This window comes from Coptis chinensis, chromosome 4 (genome assembly GCF_015680905.1).
Source record: "Coptis chinensis isolate HL-2020 chromosome 4, ASM1568090v1, whole genome shotgun sequence".
NCBI classification, from domain to species: Eukaryota; Viridiplantae; Streptophyta; class Magnoliopsida; order Ranunculales; family Ranunculaceae; genus Coptis; species Coptis chinensis.
The window spans coordinates 69,557,017-69,573,445 of NC_141459.1; the positions used below are offsets into that span (position 1 = coordinate 69,557,017).

General features: G+C 38.6%; 1 pseudogene across 1 annotated transcript; it reads left to right on the forward strand.

Moving 5' to 3' along the window:
* Window positions 1-2,517: 2,517 nt before the first annotated feature.
* On the forward strand, window positions 2,518-11,072 carry LOC147504556 (uncharacterized; annotated as a pseudogene). Its single transcript, XR_015221020.1, has 7 exons — window positions 2,518-2,884; window positions 7,555-7,637; window positions 9,722-9,807; window positions 9,924-10,013; window positions 10,129-10,208; window positions 10,445-10,466; window positions 10,581-11,072. The product of XR_015221020.1 is annotated as an uncharacterized LOC147504556 (transcript).
* The last annotated feature ends 5,357 nt before the right edge of the window (window positions 11,073-16,429 follow it).

The window sequence follows — 16,429 nt, forward strand, 5'->3', positions numbered from 1 at the left end:
ATCTTCACTTCCAACTCCAGGAATGCAAGGGGAGTACCCAACAATATGTCTGATAGAAGAAGAAGTGGATCGAGGTATTCAATACTGCTTGAAATCGCTGGTTGGAAGGCTAGACTTAGTCAAAATGGACTTGAACAAGGTCAAAGCTTTAGTGATCGATAAATGAAATTTATCGAGAATGCCTAGTAACTCCCCTGGGGAAGGGATACTTGATGTTTAAATTTGATAAGGAAGAGGATTACACAAAGGTCTGGGAACAAAGGTCTTGGTTGTTTGACTCTCAAGTTCTACGACTGAGCAAATGGACTCCAAATTTCACCACAGAGAAGGAGACCCAATCACATGCGATGGTCTGGGTAAGATTCCCAGGGCTGAGCCTGGAATATTGGGAAGTTAAGAACCTCCTTAACAATGGGGAAAACACTAGGACGTCCAATGCATGTGGACAAAACCACAAGATAATCTAAAGTGGGGTACTTTTTTGAAAGTGTATTGGTCGACATCGATCTCTCAAAAAAAATCCCCGACAAAATTTGGGTCGAATCAAAGAAGCATGGAGTTGCCTTCTGGCAAGAAGTGCGCCTAGGAAAACTTCCAGACTATTGCACCCATTGCAAAGGAGTTGGTCACTTGGTCAGCTCCTGTCGATTCTTGAAAAAGGACCTGGCTCAAACAGGGAAAACAGTGGTAGCTCAGTCGTTGGGTGAAACTGATGTGGTCAACTCTTCCCAAGGTGAAGGGCTAAGGGCGAAACCCATGACGAGAAATCAGAAAAACAAATGGCGGAAAAAGAACAGAACTGCGAATGAGGAAGCTCCTAACTCTGAAATTCATCCTTTGTTGGTAGAGGAGCATGAGCCAAGGCAGCAAGAAGCCCAAAGAGCAGAGGTAAATAGAAGTGAAACGGATGTTGTAGTAGAAGAGGCTGACCGGCAAAGCCAGGAGGTTTCGGAGAGTGAAGGGGGTAATCAGACACAAGCTCGTGAGGAACTGGGATCTGCATCTGAAGTAGAAACAGCTGTGGGGATAACCTTAGAGCCTAATCCTGAGGTTTTGGGGAGGTCTGAACCACAAGTACACAGACAGGAGATGATTGAAGTGCAAATGGAGTTGAATAAGGGCCCAAATATAGAGGATGGAAAGGAGAGGCACAATATGGAAATGGATGGGAATGCAGAAAATGAACAGGGGGATGCATATGGCACGAGCCAACACAACTCACCTGCAGAACGCAACACAGGCCCACAAGGTAACAGATTCCAGGCTCTAGTAGAAGCAGAAAAGATTTTGGAGTCAGGTAACTGGGGGAAACAGATGGAAAAGGAAGAAGAGCAAGTGAAGAACAAGAAAGGGTACAAGCCTATGTGGCAGGTGCAGGTCCTTACCCCACCTTATACTAGGGCTAGGATCTCCAAATAACATCATCCCATGAATACACTATTCTGGAATATGAGAGGAATAAGAAGACAAAATCCTTGGATGTACCTTGAGGATATTGTTAAGGAATATCAACCAGAATTTTGTGTATTGGAGCCGCTTAATAAATCACCGCTCGGCTACCGGGCGCTTTAGCAAATTGGGTTTTGACTCTATGTTTTTGCATAATGACTCTCCTAGTAAAGTGGGGAATATTTGGGTCTGTTGGAGGGAGGGAAAGGTAGTGACATTGTATGCTCTCTCACAACAGCATATCACAGTGAAAACTGGTAATCTCTTTTTGTCCTTCGTCCACGCAAATAGTGCATATGGCATCAGAAGAGCACTTTGGGCAGAGCTGTCACAGCTAGGATTGGCTGTAGAGCCATGGGCTATGGTAGGGGATTTCAATATAGTCTCTGAAATAAGCGAGCGCAAAGGAGGAGGAACACCTTGTTTAGCAGCAATGTCAGACTTTAATTCTTTTATTCACTCAAATGCTCTGACTGACTCAACAACCATGGGTTTCAAATACTCTTGGTGCAATAAAAGAATGGGGCATAGAAGAATGTACCAAAAGATTGATAGAATGCTAGTAAACCAAAGGTGGTTGGATGTCAGTGATGGCTGGAGAAGCAGAATTCTGAAACGAAGACACTCTGATCACTATCCGATTGTGGGTTGGAACACCAAAATTCCAAAGCCTTCGAACATCCCTTTTAGATTTAAGCAAGCATGGGTTCAACATGAAAATCTAAGAGAGGTGGTTGAAAGGAGCTGGAAGGAACCTTTGCATGATGCGCCCATAAGAAAAGTGGTTAAAAAGCTAAAGTGCCTCAAAATTGTTCTTAAGGAATGGAGTTAGAGGGTATTCGGTAATACAAAACAGCATTTGAAGGAGCTAGAGGGAGAGCTTGAGTCCATACTCAAAGAGCAGGAACAGGATCCTTTCAACTCTGAGCTACAGAACCAAGAAGTAGAAAAGGCTATGGTGATTCAAGCTCTTAAAGATGCAGAAATCCTGACCCTGAGACAGAAAGCAAGAGTTACTGATGCTCTGGAGGGGAGAGAAACTCAAAGTACTTCCACGCCATAACAAAGATGCGATTGGCTAAATCCCAAATTGTGGAGATACAGGATGAACAGGGAAACAAGCTGACGCAACAGGCAAAAATTAAGAAATTCATTGTGGAGGCATACGAGGAAAAATATAAGTACTCAGAAGTCAACATCAGTCCCTTCCTGCTAAATCTCATCCCCAAACTGGTTATTGACGAGGAAAATGCTTCTCTCACAGCCATCCCCACAATGGTAGAAGTCAAAGATGCTATTTTTGCCATGGACGCTAACAGTGCCCCAGGTCCTGATGGATTTCAGGGATGCTTTTATCACTCTTACTGGAGTATTATTGAAGAAGACGTCTGTAATGCTATCATTTTCTTCTTTAGAGATAACACACTCCCTCAAGGTATGAATTCTAGCTTCCTCGTCCTAGTGCCGAAGAAAGACAACTCCATGGCAGTTAACCACTTCAGGCCGATATATTTGAGCAACTTCCTCTTCAAGATCATCACCAAAATCCTCTCTCTGAGAATTAAGCATATTCTAAACCACCTTATAAGCGGAGAGCAATTAGCTTTCATTAAAGGCGCAGGCGTGCACAACAGAATAGCTTTGGGCCTCGGAGATGATGAATGAAATTTGGACCTAAAGAAAAGAGGTGGGAATTTGGCAATGAAACCGATATTACTCAAGCGTTTGATTCGCCTTTCGGTTGGGAGTTCCTCCTCAAGTACTATCATGATTTGGGTTCAATAATACTTGGTGCTCATGGATCTATATCTTCGCTAAAAAGCGCGATATCTCGTTATGATAAATGGGGTCCTTGTGGCTTTTTTGAGCTGGTCGAGGATTGCGGCAAGGTGATCCACTCTCTCCTATACTGTTCGACATAGCTGAAGATGTACTAAGTAGAGGTATAAACTGGCTCTTCCATATGGGGAAGATTAAGCATATGACGGCAGCTGGAAATTGTCCGAGCCCGACGCACATACTCTTTGCCGATGATATTTTCATCTTTGCGAACGGAGACATACGAGGCCTCAAACTGCTTAAGGAGATGCTCTATCTTTACCAGTTTTCAGCAGGGCAGTTTTTTAATCCATCAAAGAGCAAGCTCTACTTGGGCGCCATGTCTGAATCCAAGAGGAATCGAGTTGCCTCCCTGTTTGAATTCCTACCGCCAATTGTCGGGAGAGATACCTTGGAGCACCCATTTTCCAAGGCAGAGTAACTCGCGGCAAGAATACAAGCTTTGGTGGATAAAATCGGGGAGGAGAGCTAGCGGATGGGCTGGTAGGATCTTCGCTCTTTCAAGGGGCGAAGTTCGCAATATCAATATTAAGCGATCTTCCCAGATACAACATGTCGGTGTATAAATGGCCGATAAATGCATAAAGGAATGTGAACTTCGCCATAAGAAACTTCATCCGGGTCCGGGGATCCAACGGTGAGAAAAGCGCAAATCACTCTGAAATGGGAAAGGGTCCGTAAGTTTCTTCGATGAAGGGGACTCGGCATTAGAAGGCTCAAGAAGCTGAACCTTGCACTCCTTATGAAGTTAACTTGGAGCTTTCTGCATGAGGAGACAGAGTGGAGCAGATTCATGAAGCAAAAATGCACAATGAGAGATGGAAATTACCTAACATACCACAAGCATTCATCAGTATGGCAGGGATTGAAATGGGCATTAAAGGAAATGAAGCCTTTCCTAGGATGGATTGTGGGGCAGGGCATAAGCATCAATTTGTGGTCGGAACTTGGGCGAGGATCACCGTGGCGTAGTGGTTCAGGGAATAAACTAGAGAGACTTCTCGGCAAAGGTCTCAGACCTCATCATCAACAACAAATGGCATATCGCAGCACCTATCCAAGAAGTGTTGTTGAAAGCGGGCATCGATGTCCATCACCTCAACCCACCAACAGGAGAAGCGCGACGATACCGAGAATCTGAAACCCTCTCATGATGGGATGTTCACAAAGGAAACAAGGGTTCGAGGTGATTAGAAAAAAGAAAACAAGATCAGTTGGTATAAGTGGGTGTGGGCTCGTCATATCCACCCCAGACAAGCTGGCCTAGCTTGGAAACTGATTCATCGAGTGGTCCCAACTGATGACAGAGTGCAAAGAAAAGGAGTCCATCTTGCTTCGCGATGTAGGTTATGTGGGAAGGAATCAGAAAGCGTGAAGCATATGCTCTGGGAGTGTGAAGAGGCTATGGCACTGTGGCAATGGGCTTCGTCTTACTTTGGAGTAAAACCCTCAGGCATCACCTTAAAAGCAATCATGGAGGCAGGAAGAGGACACAGCCAGATACGGAAGTAGCTCTGGAATGTTGCGGCTATCCATATCATAGTCCAACTATGGAAAGCTCGTAATAGCATTTTCTAGGATGATGGGAAGCTAAACCAGCAAAGGCTAAAATGCGAAGTCCTCAAAGGGGTAAGTGCCGCTGGCATCCTACTATCAGGGACGATGAGCAATTCTGCCTTCGATCTTCAGATTCTGCACCAGTTGAACATCAACCGAAGAGTGCGACCAGTGAGTAAAATCAGGGAAGTGTCTTGGATCCCTCCTGATATAGGGGTAGTCAAGGCTAACACAGATGGTTCGGCAATCGGAAATCCAGGAAATGGAGGTGCGGAGTCATTTTAGGAGCTATAATGGCTGAAGTTTCCGGGTACATTGGTACAAGGTCTAGGGTCACTACAAACTATGAGGCTGAAAGTTTGGCGCTGGTATTGGCCTAAAACAAATGTGGGAAAAAGGATGGCAGAAAATCTGGATAGAGAGTGACTCTATGGCAGTTGTTTTAGCATTCCAAAAAGGAGAAGTCCCATAGTGGCTGAGAGCACGGTGGCATAGAGCATCAAGGATTACTGACTGGAAAATCTCACATACACTCAGAGAAGCAAACTTTGGGGCAGATGCGGCCGCAAAACATGGTTCAACTTTGCAAAAAGGAGAGATCTATTGGAGTCCCAATAGACCCCCTTTCATTAGGTCCTTAGAATGTCCTCACCGGACTTACTACAGATTTGATTTTTAGAGTCTGTTGTAAATCCATTTTGACTGAGTTGTATTCTTTTTTACCAATTAATAAAACATCCTACTTGCATGCAAAAAAAATTAATTCATTTGGAATCATTATTATTATTGTTCAATTAGATTTATAAGTTTAATCATTTATTCAATAGTGGGTTGTTCTATGTGTTATTGTGTTAAAAATGATTGTATAATAATTCAATCCTAAAACCTCCATTAGGGGGGTTTGAGGAAGCCTTGATTTTAATTAGCGTAAAATAGATCGTAATATTCTATTCCATTCTAGAAAGTAATTAGTTCACTATAAGAATGGGTTTGACTGTTTCACATTCTAGTTGTTAGTTGGTAGATATTACCATGAACCACTAGGGATTAGGAAGACCCAATTGCTATGCGAAAGCATTGCAATTCAGATTACGACAATTATTCGTTAGTAAATTAAGTCGAGTTAAGGTGGAATCAAATTCTCCTAATTCTTTATCTAGATTCGAACCTTATTATTTAAATTGCCATCTTAATTTTTAGAACATTTCGATTACGTCATTTTCATCGTTGTTAGCTTAATTACATAATCGGTACTCTCATTGACTTTAATATAACTGATAATCTTAGTTAACATGAATTCTAAAGAACTAGGAGTGGAACAAACTTTCTTTTCCAACTATATTACAATAGCATCGAGAGCAGAGAACTTTGATAACATAAGCTGAAATTAGTTTTAGTTTTACTTACGTTTGAGTCTCGTTTCTTATTCGTAGGTAAAACTATTAGTTTTAGTTTTAATATTTGTTTTGCCTATTATCAATTGTCCCTCCAAAATAGTCTCTCTCATCAATGGCTCTACCCCCCCCCCCTATATTGGGATTCCTACATGGTGGCTACAAGGTGGCGGTTTGGCTCAATGGCCAAAACATGAGTCAACATCGAACCACACATTTCTCTCTTCACACCATTCACCTTCACAAAAATCTTCCTACCCTCGATTTCCCGCTTCTTGTAAAAATTCAAAACCAAATCCTCATGGTAAGAATCATTCTCTGTATACCACAACTTTTGCCAATTCCTACGTTTCATCTCGTCATTGTAAAACAACGCAAAATGGTCTGATTTGAAAGTTTGTTCCGGGAGGATTTTGCTTTTTTGGGCCATAGATGTTTGAATTCGAAAAAAGGGTTTAGGGTAAGGTGGGGAACGAGTTTGAATTGAAACTCACAAAAATTTGGAGTTGGGCACTTTGGATTTTGGATTGAACTAACTCAAAAAGTAATTTTCGGTGGTTTAATGGAGGCTGATGAAGAAAAATTGGTGTAAGGTTGTATTGGAGTGGTGATGGTTTGATTGGAGTGGAGAGAAAAAGAAAAAATCGGTGGCGGTCTTCTTTACCATAACAGCTTTTTTGCGACAGGGGCTTTTTTCATTGTGTGACGCCAAATAGGCGTCAGAAAATTTGTGACGCCATTATGGAGTCACTCTGTGGGTTTTGCCGTCACAATTAATCCAATAATTCATTTAATTTTTTTAAGAAATGTTTAGAAAATATACTGAGGGCAAGGTGGCGTCAAAGAATTTAATTTTACTAAGATACCAACGCACGTGTTGGGCATGTGCAACGACGAGGCCAACACTTAAAACTGCGGTCCAAAGACTTCGATTTCTTCTCGACCTCAAATTAAGAACACCAAATGAGAAACCCTTCTTCTCCACCTTTCTCGATCTATTCGAATTCCACCTGTTCATGTTTTTCCCAAAATTACACCTACCGTGGATAAAGTGGTCTCAAAAGCACTCGATCGAAAAACAAAAAAATAAAACTGAAAATAGGGCAAAAAAACGTAACGCTAAATCTCCCTCTTTTCAATCGTCACTGGGGTTTCTTCTCTACGTCTCTCCAATATCGCTCTTTCAATTCATTGTATTCAAATGCCCAATTATACAAAGAACGAGCTCAACCGTAAGTTTTCTCTCCAATATCACTATTTCAATTCATTGTATTCAAAAGTTTCGATATTTACTTGAAATTTCACTGCAGATAAGCGAGGAAGTTTGGATTCCTCGAAAAGCACAAAGATTATGTCGAACGTGCAAAAGCCTTTCACAAAAAAGAGGACACTTTACGGGTATAACTGTATATACTTTTTTCTATACAATAATGACATGGATGAAATTTGGTCATATATAATAATGTTTGCAATATAATTGGACATTGTAGTTTTTAGAACATGGTGCATGTTGGAAACAGCAAGATTAAGTTTGGTAGAGAACCTCACAAAAAAGGGCTTGGGTAATGTGTATTGTGGTCATAGTAGATCCTTATAACCTAGATATTGTGCGGACTGTCTTTCATGAGAGTTTATCTATAGGAGAATTGAAGTTTATGGCTGCAATTCCATCTGGCAAGTACATCATCTATGGTATTGGTTGATGTTCTTGATAAAATGCATGCAATATTACTGGATGAGTCTGACCAATATGGGGATGGTGTAACCAAATTGCATAAAAGTTCTCCGCATAACATGATGCCCATTCTGAACAAAGGTTCAATGGATGGGATTTCGTTGTATCAATATCATCCCAGGGAAGGCTCTTAGTGCTTCTATATGGGACTCATTATATATTTCGATTAGTTGATAGTGGCATTGCTATTGGCGTGATATCTATATTAGATGGTCCCCTTTGTGGCAATGGTCTTCTTTCAGTTTCATGTTATAGGGGGTATGTTTCTTGTTTGGGACAAATATTGTGAGGCATTATATACAGACTACCGACCTAAAGGATTTGTAGAAAATTTTTTGTTGTTTGGAATAGTAGAGGTGCTGGACTAGTGTATAAAGTTGTAGGTTCAGATGACACATTCAAGTTTGAACTGTCTTCTGAGATCCCTGCTATCCCTACTGTTTGTAATCCTCTTAATGCAAACATTTCTATTATTTTTCGTCAAATGAACAAATTTATTCTTCGTATAGAATTTTTATGCCCATGGAAAGTTGGACCAACAATAGAATGGAAAATGCTTGGGGAAGGTGGTTTTCTTGGTGACTAGATTGATAGCTCTAGTTCTGTTTCTATTACTGAGTAGTCAAAGTGCAATTCTTTCATAGCACCAACTGATGTGGAGGCTCAAATCATAAGTTTGGTGAACTTACTATATAATTGGAAACTATATAAAGGTATTTTGGTTTCCTTTTAAGTGCATATATACCATAAAGTTCATCTATTAATTTGATTCCCTATCTGCCTATCTAATGTTGATAATTTATTTTCTTGATTTTCTCTATCTTGATTACTTTGACATTATGACAGATCTGCAGGTAATTATTTTTATTCTGCATGAAATAGCCTTGAGAACTCAGTCATGTGAAAAAGTTTCCTCCAGAGCTCCGCAGCGGCCTTCATGGAATTCGTGCATTTCCAATGGTGTCTGTGAATGGACTCGTCAACATGCACGGTTGGAAATTGGTGATGCAATTGAACATATTCAGTGTTACGATTCAGGTATATGACTTGCAAAGGTATTTCAGATAGGAAATGTAGTACAAATATATTTTTGTTAAGAATATGTAGCGTGTGATGGATCTTCATTAGAGTTGACGAGACCTTGCTCTTATATATTAATAGGTATATGCTTGAAGATTTTATGATAACCATGATTCCTTTCCAAACTATATATATGAACACTAATTTGATATCATATCTAGATCAAACTTTAATTGAAATGGGAGTAATTCATGTTTTACCAAAACAATCACTAAATTGGTCAACCTCAACTATATCTCTTTTAGGGAAGTGCACAATTCACACGAAGACCCTGAACTTTCCTCTTCATTATATGAGTGCTTGGTCCGCAGCAACAGTGAGGCGGGAAGGAAATTACCCATTCTCTGGCTTATTCCTTATTGGCACCATAACTAGGAATATGCTTAGCCCAATAATGGCCTCACTTTGCTGGGACACCAGATTGAGTTGCTATCATGAATAAGTCCTAACCAGATTGAGTTTCACTTATGACTTATTTCTTCCAAAGTAAAATTTGGAGACATGAGGAGTTTGAAATATAATATGAAAACAATTTTGTCTAACACGTTAATTATTAAACGTTGTTAATAATAACTTTGGTTTTTGTTTGGTTGTGTAGAAACTTAAGGAGAAGGCATCATTTAGAAACCCGAATGAGTTTTACTTTGGTTTTTGGTTGGTTGTGTAGAAACTCAAGGATAAGGCATCGTTTAGAAACCTGGATGAGTTTTACTATAAGATGATTAAGTCTAAAACTGTGGGTGGAGTACACAAATCAGAGTAATATACTTGTCTCTTGTTTTTAAGTTTCAAGATCTTAAGATATATGCATTTCCTTGTTTCTCCTCGACTCCTCATTTACACTGCCTTTTTGTGTTTTTATTACTGACGCCAAAACAATACACTCATGAAGAACTTGTGCTGATGAAAACCCAAGATAGTGGTTATATGTCTTTCAGAAAATACAGAGTGAAAAGAAGGTAACTGAGATTACTATTAACTAAGGAGCTGGTGTCTTACATAGTTTGTTTAGTGTTATTATACATTAGTGTTTGTTATTGATTGCTTTAATTCCTTTCCTTTTCCTTTTTGCAGAAAATTGAAAAACTGAATTCCATGCTGCATTCCCTAGACAATCAGCTCACAAATAAACACATTTACTATGCAGAAGACATGTTTGTGTTTCCTGCTCTTCACAGCTCAACCCAGATATTTTTTCTATAGAATATGGAATATGTGCCCCTTAGCATTAGTGTTATGTTAGGGACTGATGATATGAGGTCAGATGGTCCTTCTAGGCTGTGAAATACAAAAGGGAGTTCAACTTCCTAAGTGCCACTAAAATAGAGGGATTTCATGATATGCACATATTCATTGTAAAGTATTTTGAATTAGGTTTTTTTTTTCCCAGCATTGAGCAATCGGGAGGTCAGGTATATTCTTATGTTGGCTTCATACTAAGTCTGTTTTCTATTTTTGAGTACTGGCCCTAATTGATCATATAATTACTATTCATATTCATTGTTCTTTCTTCTCTCTTGACCCAGATTACCCGTCTTACAAATCCAAGGCTTTTCGATGCAAATAAGGTAAAACGGCTGGTCTCTGCCCACTTATGTGAAAAGCTTGATATTTTGATGCAGTCTCACTCTTCAACTGTAAAGGATCGAAGCTTCGATCTGTAAAGCTTCTTCTGCAATTCAAGTTTGTTACGAGGAATTCAAGTTTGTTACAAGGCAGTATGTATAGAGTCAATTCTTCAATGTTAGATTCGGCAATGAGCCTGCATTAAGCTTGGCTGAGAGAAGTTCAAAAGAAGGCTATGAAGACAAACTATGGTGGGTTGGTTTTTCTTGTCATTTTATAAGTCGTTGTCCACTGGTTCCTTGTAAGTGTTAGAATTGGTTGTTTGTAAGTGTAGGCGTGTTAATACAATTGTTGAATGAAATTTACTATGTGGGACTACGCATGTAGCAGGGTTACAATTATATTGTTTGTTGAGAATACAATGTTATATATATTAAATATTTTTAATACAAGATTTCTTCTTTTATTTGTGTGGTAATCAGATGTGGATGGATGAATGGAAACAATTGTATAGTACTAGAGTACTGATTAGAGCACTTGCAGGTAGTTTCTAAATATATGGCAGCGGATGCATTATTATGTTTTTTTAAAAAGCAAAACGAAAATATGATTAGTGACGCTATAATGCCGTCACAAATTACTGATGCCATAATGCCGTCACAAATTGAAAATACCGTCACATAATTACTGATGCCAAAATGCCGTCACAAATTCAAAATACCGTCACAAAATTACTGGCGCCAAAATGCCGTCACAAATTCAAAATACCGTCACAAAATTACTGACGCCAAAATGCCATCACAAATTACTGACGCCAATATGCCATCATAAATTTTTGTGATGCAAATTGTGATGCCTATTTGGCGTCACAAATAATATTTGTGACGCCAAATAGGCGTCACAAAAAAGATGTTTTGGTGTAGTGAATTTATCTTTTTCTTTTTTAGTTTTTGGTTCGATGGTTTGTTAATGGAGACTGATGGTGTGAGGAAGATGAAGAATCTGATGTGTTTTTGGGTTTTACTGTGGACTTGGGCCCAAGCCCAAACAATTTCGGAAATACCCATTTTGTCTCTATGCGCGCAAAGTTAAAACTGAAATTCTCGACTCATTAATGGTCCGATTTTTGTGAATGAGCTATGAAAACGATCAGCAGAGAATTTCCAATCCAGTGATCCATAAAACACTCTATTCTAAATGTGGTTGATATATAAAAAGATGGAAAACACTTCAAAGTGCATGAATGATGTAAGATATGCGAACAAATGAAATCTAAATTTATAGATAATGTCAACCCGTATCAAAATACGATTAAACGGCATAAGCAACAAAAATGAAAAGTTGAGCAATCAAAGAATGAAAGACCAACACCCCACCCCCAAAAAATTTCTAGAACAGAGTTTAGAAAATTTGTTTTAAACGCGGGTCTTTTAAAGTCAGATTCCCGAGACTTCCTATATTACTATTTTTATAGTCTTAATATTTTTTTACTTTTTATGAATATGGATTAATATACGAAAAACAATAAGCAATAAAGCGTAAATCACTCTATAGATAAACATAACTCAAAAAACGAGAAAACATGTGAAAGTGGAAAACGTGAATTATGTTAAACGTGGACTTAGGATCTGGTACTTACAGCCACACACTCCAATAGGAAGGCCCGGTTACCTGAATAATGCACTTACCAAAATATGAGAGTGAAATGGAGTACACGGAAGCATAAATTGAGCCATTTATAGTCAGATACTCGAGACTTTAACAAATAACTAGATATATATACATACCCTGTAGTTTGCCATATATCAACAACCGAAATAGTTATGGATCGTGCCATAAATAATTATCACAGAAAATACATCCAAACACCATCAAGCACCATGATTTCCCATGACGTGGCATAACGGAATGGGAATCTAACCTAGCATGCAAAGTCTTCTTGTTTTTCCAACGAAAGGGTTGGCAAGTGAATGATTTTAAGAAAATGGATATTTATGGAAGATATGGTGGATTGTAGAAGTAAGAAATGGAAGAAATGAGAGAGTGGGTTTGTCACAATATTCATTGGTGGAGTGGGTTGGTATAATCACACAACTACAACTAAAAATGAAAGTATATAGTGGCTCTGTAGGTAGTAATTTCGTGCTAGGAGAATTTAGAAAATCATGAAGCATAGGAGAAACAAGAGAGTCAAGTGCAAACTCAAGGTTCCTTTGAAGAGGTTGAGGGGAGAGAACATTGATGGAAGGTGAATGGGTGACAGGATAATGTGAGGTGGGTGAATAGTTCTCAGCTACAGCTCTCAGGTTTATGTCGTCAAAAGTTTTTAGATATGCAAGACATTCTTCAATAGGTAGGTTAGAAGAATCACTGGGATAGTGGGTAAAAAATTCTTCTTTTGTCATGGCGTTAATGTTTGAACTTCCGAAGGAAAGAAATTGGTGCGTTTGATTATCAGGAAACGTGTTGTCAAAATAATCTTGAGCTAAGCTCTCGATCATGCTAACCTATCCATCGACAGTCGTATTTGGGAATTATTGCATCGTTTTAAAAACATTTACCTCAATAGAAAGATGGCCAAAAGACATGGACATCGAACCATTGCCGCAATTTATAAGCACGTTCGCAGTTGCCAAGAAAGGGTGCCCTAAAATGATCGGAACAGAGTCGTTAGCGACTTCTGTATAGAGGATAAGAAAATCAGCAAGATAGTAGAAATCTTAAACCTTAACAAGCACATTTTCAACAACACTTTTAGCATACTTAATAGACGGATCAGCTAATTGCAACGTTATTTTAGTAGGTTGCATCTCTTGTAGACCTATTTGTTTATAGAGATAATAAGGGAGTAAGTTAACACTCTCCCCAAGGTCTAATAGCGCGGTCGTCATGTGGGAATCTCCTAAGGTGCATTGTATAGTAGGACGACCAGGGTCCTTGTACTTAACGATTCCATTATGTTCAGATAAAGTTGAAAATTGTTCAGTTAGAAAGGAGTCTTTTGGAATATTTGTTTTACGCCTAGTAGTGCACAACTCTTTAAGAAACTTAGCATGGTGAGGTAACTTTTTAATCGCTTCAAGAAATGGTAGGTTTATCGTTAGATTTTTGAAAACTTTTCTAATCTCATCGAAATTCTTATCCTTGGTTAATATGGCTAATCTCTAGGGAAACGGTGGTTTTTCTCTATATTTAGCAAATGGATCAACAGGATGTTTAACCTTGGCCTTTTGTTTCTTAGGTTATGGTTTAACTGGTACCTCAACTGGGTAAGATTTTCAGTTATTACTTTGGTATCTAGTAAAATATCAGGTGTAGGGACTACTGATGGGGTAACTACATACATAGTTACAGTTAATTATAGAAAGAATTTGTGACCCGTAGGAAGTCGGGCTGATGATGTCCCCTTGAGGAGCTCATAAGGATTGTCATGTAAACCCTACAGGTGGATTTAATCCGACATGACAATGAGGTTGAGTGGTACTACTCAAGGACATAAGAAGTTGATTAATATAGTTGTCAGTAACTTGACTTAATCAACGGGCATTCGATATCTTAAACACGGGGAGATCAACGAGCATATAGTATGGAGCCCATAAACGTAACGTAATTTGGGATTAGGGTGGTAGTGCAACAATGGCCTTTAGTGGAATAAGCCATTTGTTGATGGACTTAGGCCGTGTGTTCTGGGCGAACATGGGAAGCCCAAGCCCATCAGGAGACCTAACCCTAATTTCTCTTCATGGTCCCTATTGTAGCCTATATAAAGAAACCTTTTCTTCTTGGCCAATTTCACTATTCACTTGATTGGAAAAAAATAGGCAAAGAGAGAAAGAAAGAGTCGTAGATCGTTGTCCACACAACGTCTATTTTAAGGATAGGAATACAACAGAAGACCAAGAGGTTGCTGATTTCGTAGATCTTGGATTCTTAGAGATATCACAGCTGATCTAAAGGTATGAATTTCTAACCAAAATCGTGAGAACCTTTATTCCGTTATGCATGGTTTTCACAGTTTGTAAACTGCGACCATAACGGTTCCTACAGCCATTTGATACAAAGAAAAACAATAGTTTTACCTGCGAATAAGTGTTTAAACTCAAATATAAGTAAAACTAGAACTTTTTTCATGCTTATATATCAAAGTTTTCTACTCTCGTTATCAAGACTCTCTTCACAAACTATTCTTGTCAGTCTACCAAGTTCACCCCTTAAATCTTTACTAAGTTTTCTCAACTCTTCATTCTCCCTCTTCAACTCAGCATTTTCCCTCCTCAAGCTTTCAGCTTCACTTTGGTGGTGTTTAGGGTATAATGCCTCTTTCTCTTCTCGGTCAGTTCTAATTTTACTTTGATGTGGCAATTGGGAACATTTTCTAGCTTGAAAGTTTTTGGTACTTCATCCGCTAGTCGTTCCATCGACCACTTTGCAATCCGTGGGAAACAAGTCTCGTGGACTGGCTCACAAAGTTTCACATGCTCACACAAAAAGTACTGCACATAACATGTGAATTTGTATTAGCAACATTTTCATAGAATTCTTTTTCCAACATATGACATATGACATCTGCATTAGATATGTAAATTTCAATTTTCATATGTAAAATTCTATTTTCATATATATTTTCATACACCTGACATATGTAAATATATTTTAACAATTTTAATATTTTCATATGTAAATATATATTTCTAAAGTCACCCTAATTGCAACTAGTAATGTGGTCGGTCATCCCTAACTAACTCTCTAATTACCCGACTAACATGAATTCTGTCAATCAGATTTTCAGTCCAAACTCAAAAATAATATTATGCTAAAAAGTAAAACTAGATCTCCACCAAAAACACTGATTGACTTATCAACTTTTGCTTTGCTTGAAAAGATGCACAATCTACAATCAATCAATGATAAGTTTATAACTAGCACTGTACAAACCAGATTTTCAGGAATACAGACCCAGTTAGGTAACAAAATTTTCAGATTTGGACTGTACAGAGTCCTTCCCGTAAGCACCATGTGCCAATTACAACACTTCTTGCAATGACAGTCTCTGTGCTACGATATACACCATGCAGTCTAACGTAACTTGAGCAGTTCAAGAGCCTACCCAATAGTAATATAGAGAGTGTACTGAAATCTAACACTGACCTCAGGACTGCTATTTCATTAAGAAGCCGAAATATAGGACTAGTCTATAGTGAGTACTAAGGGCCACCAATGGGGCTGGATACGGGATTTCATCTACAAATTTGAAGGACCAATCCAGAAAACATCCCTCTAAGGTTGTGATATAGATTATGAAAATATGACTATGCATATGTGAAAACAAAATTACATACGAAAATACTAAAATGCAGACAATATAATGTTAGTATATTACCAACATATGACATCTGACATATGTATATGCAAATATATACTCTTTTATCATGTGAGGTGATATATGTTATGAAAATATAACTACCCATATGTCAGAAAATAAACTAAACTTACCAAAAGCTTAATAATGCATCCTGAAATTTTGAATGGACTACTGCTATCCCACTTCTGAATTTTTTCAATCTGTTATGAGTGAACTGAGGCAGCCCATGACACACTCCATATAGCTTCTAAAGTCTTAAGATGCTTTGGGAAGGACTAAGCTATTCCACTCGCACCATAATAAGATCCCAAAACTGTAGTTTTAACCCTTTAACAATAATGCTTTTAGACCAATTATGCAAGTAATAAATAAAAGTTAATACTGATTACATGATTTTATGTATTTCAGGCATTGAAGTCAATTATGTGCAGAAATGTGCTACTTTGG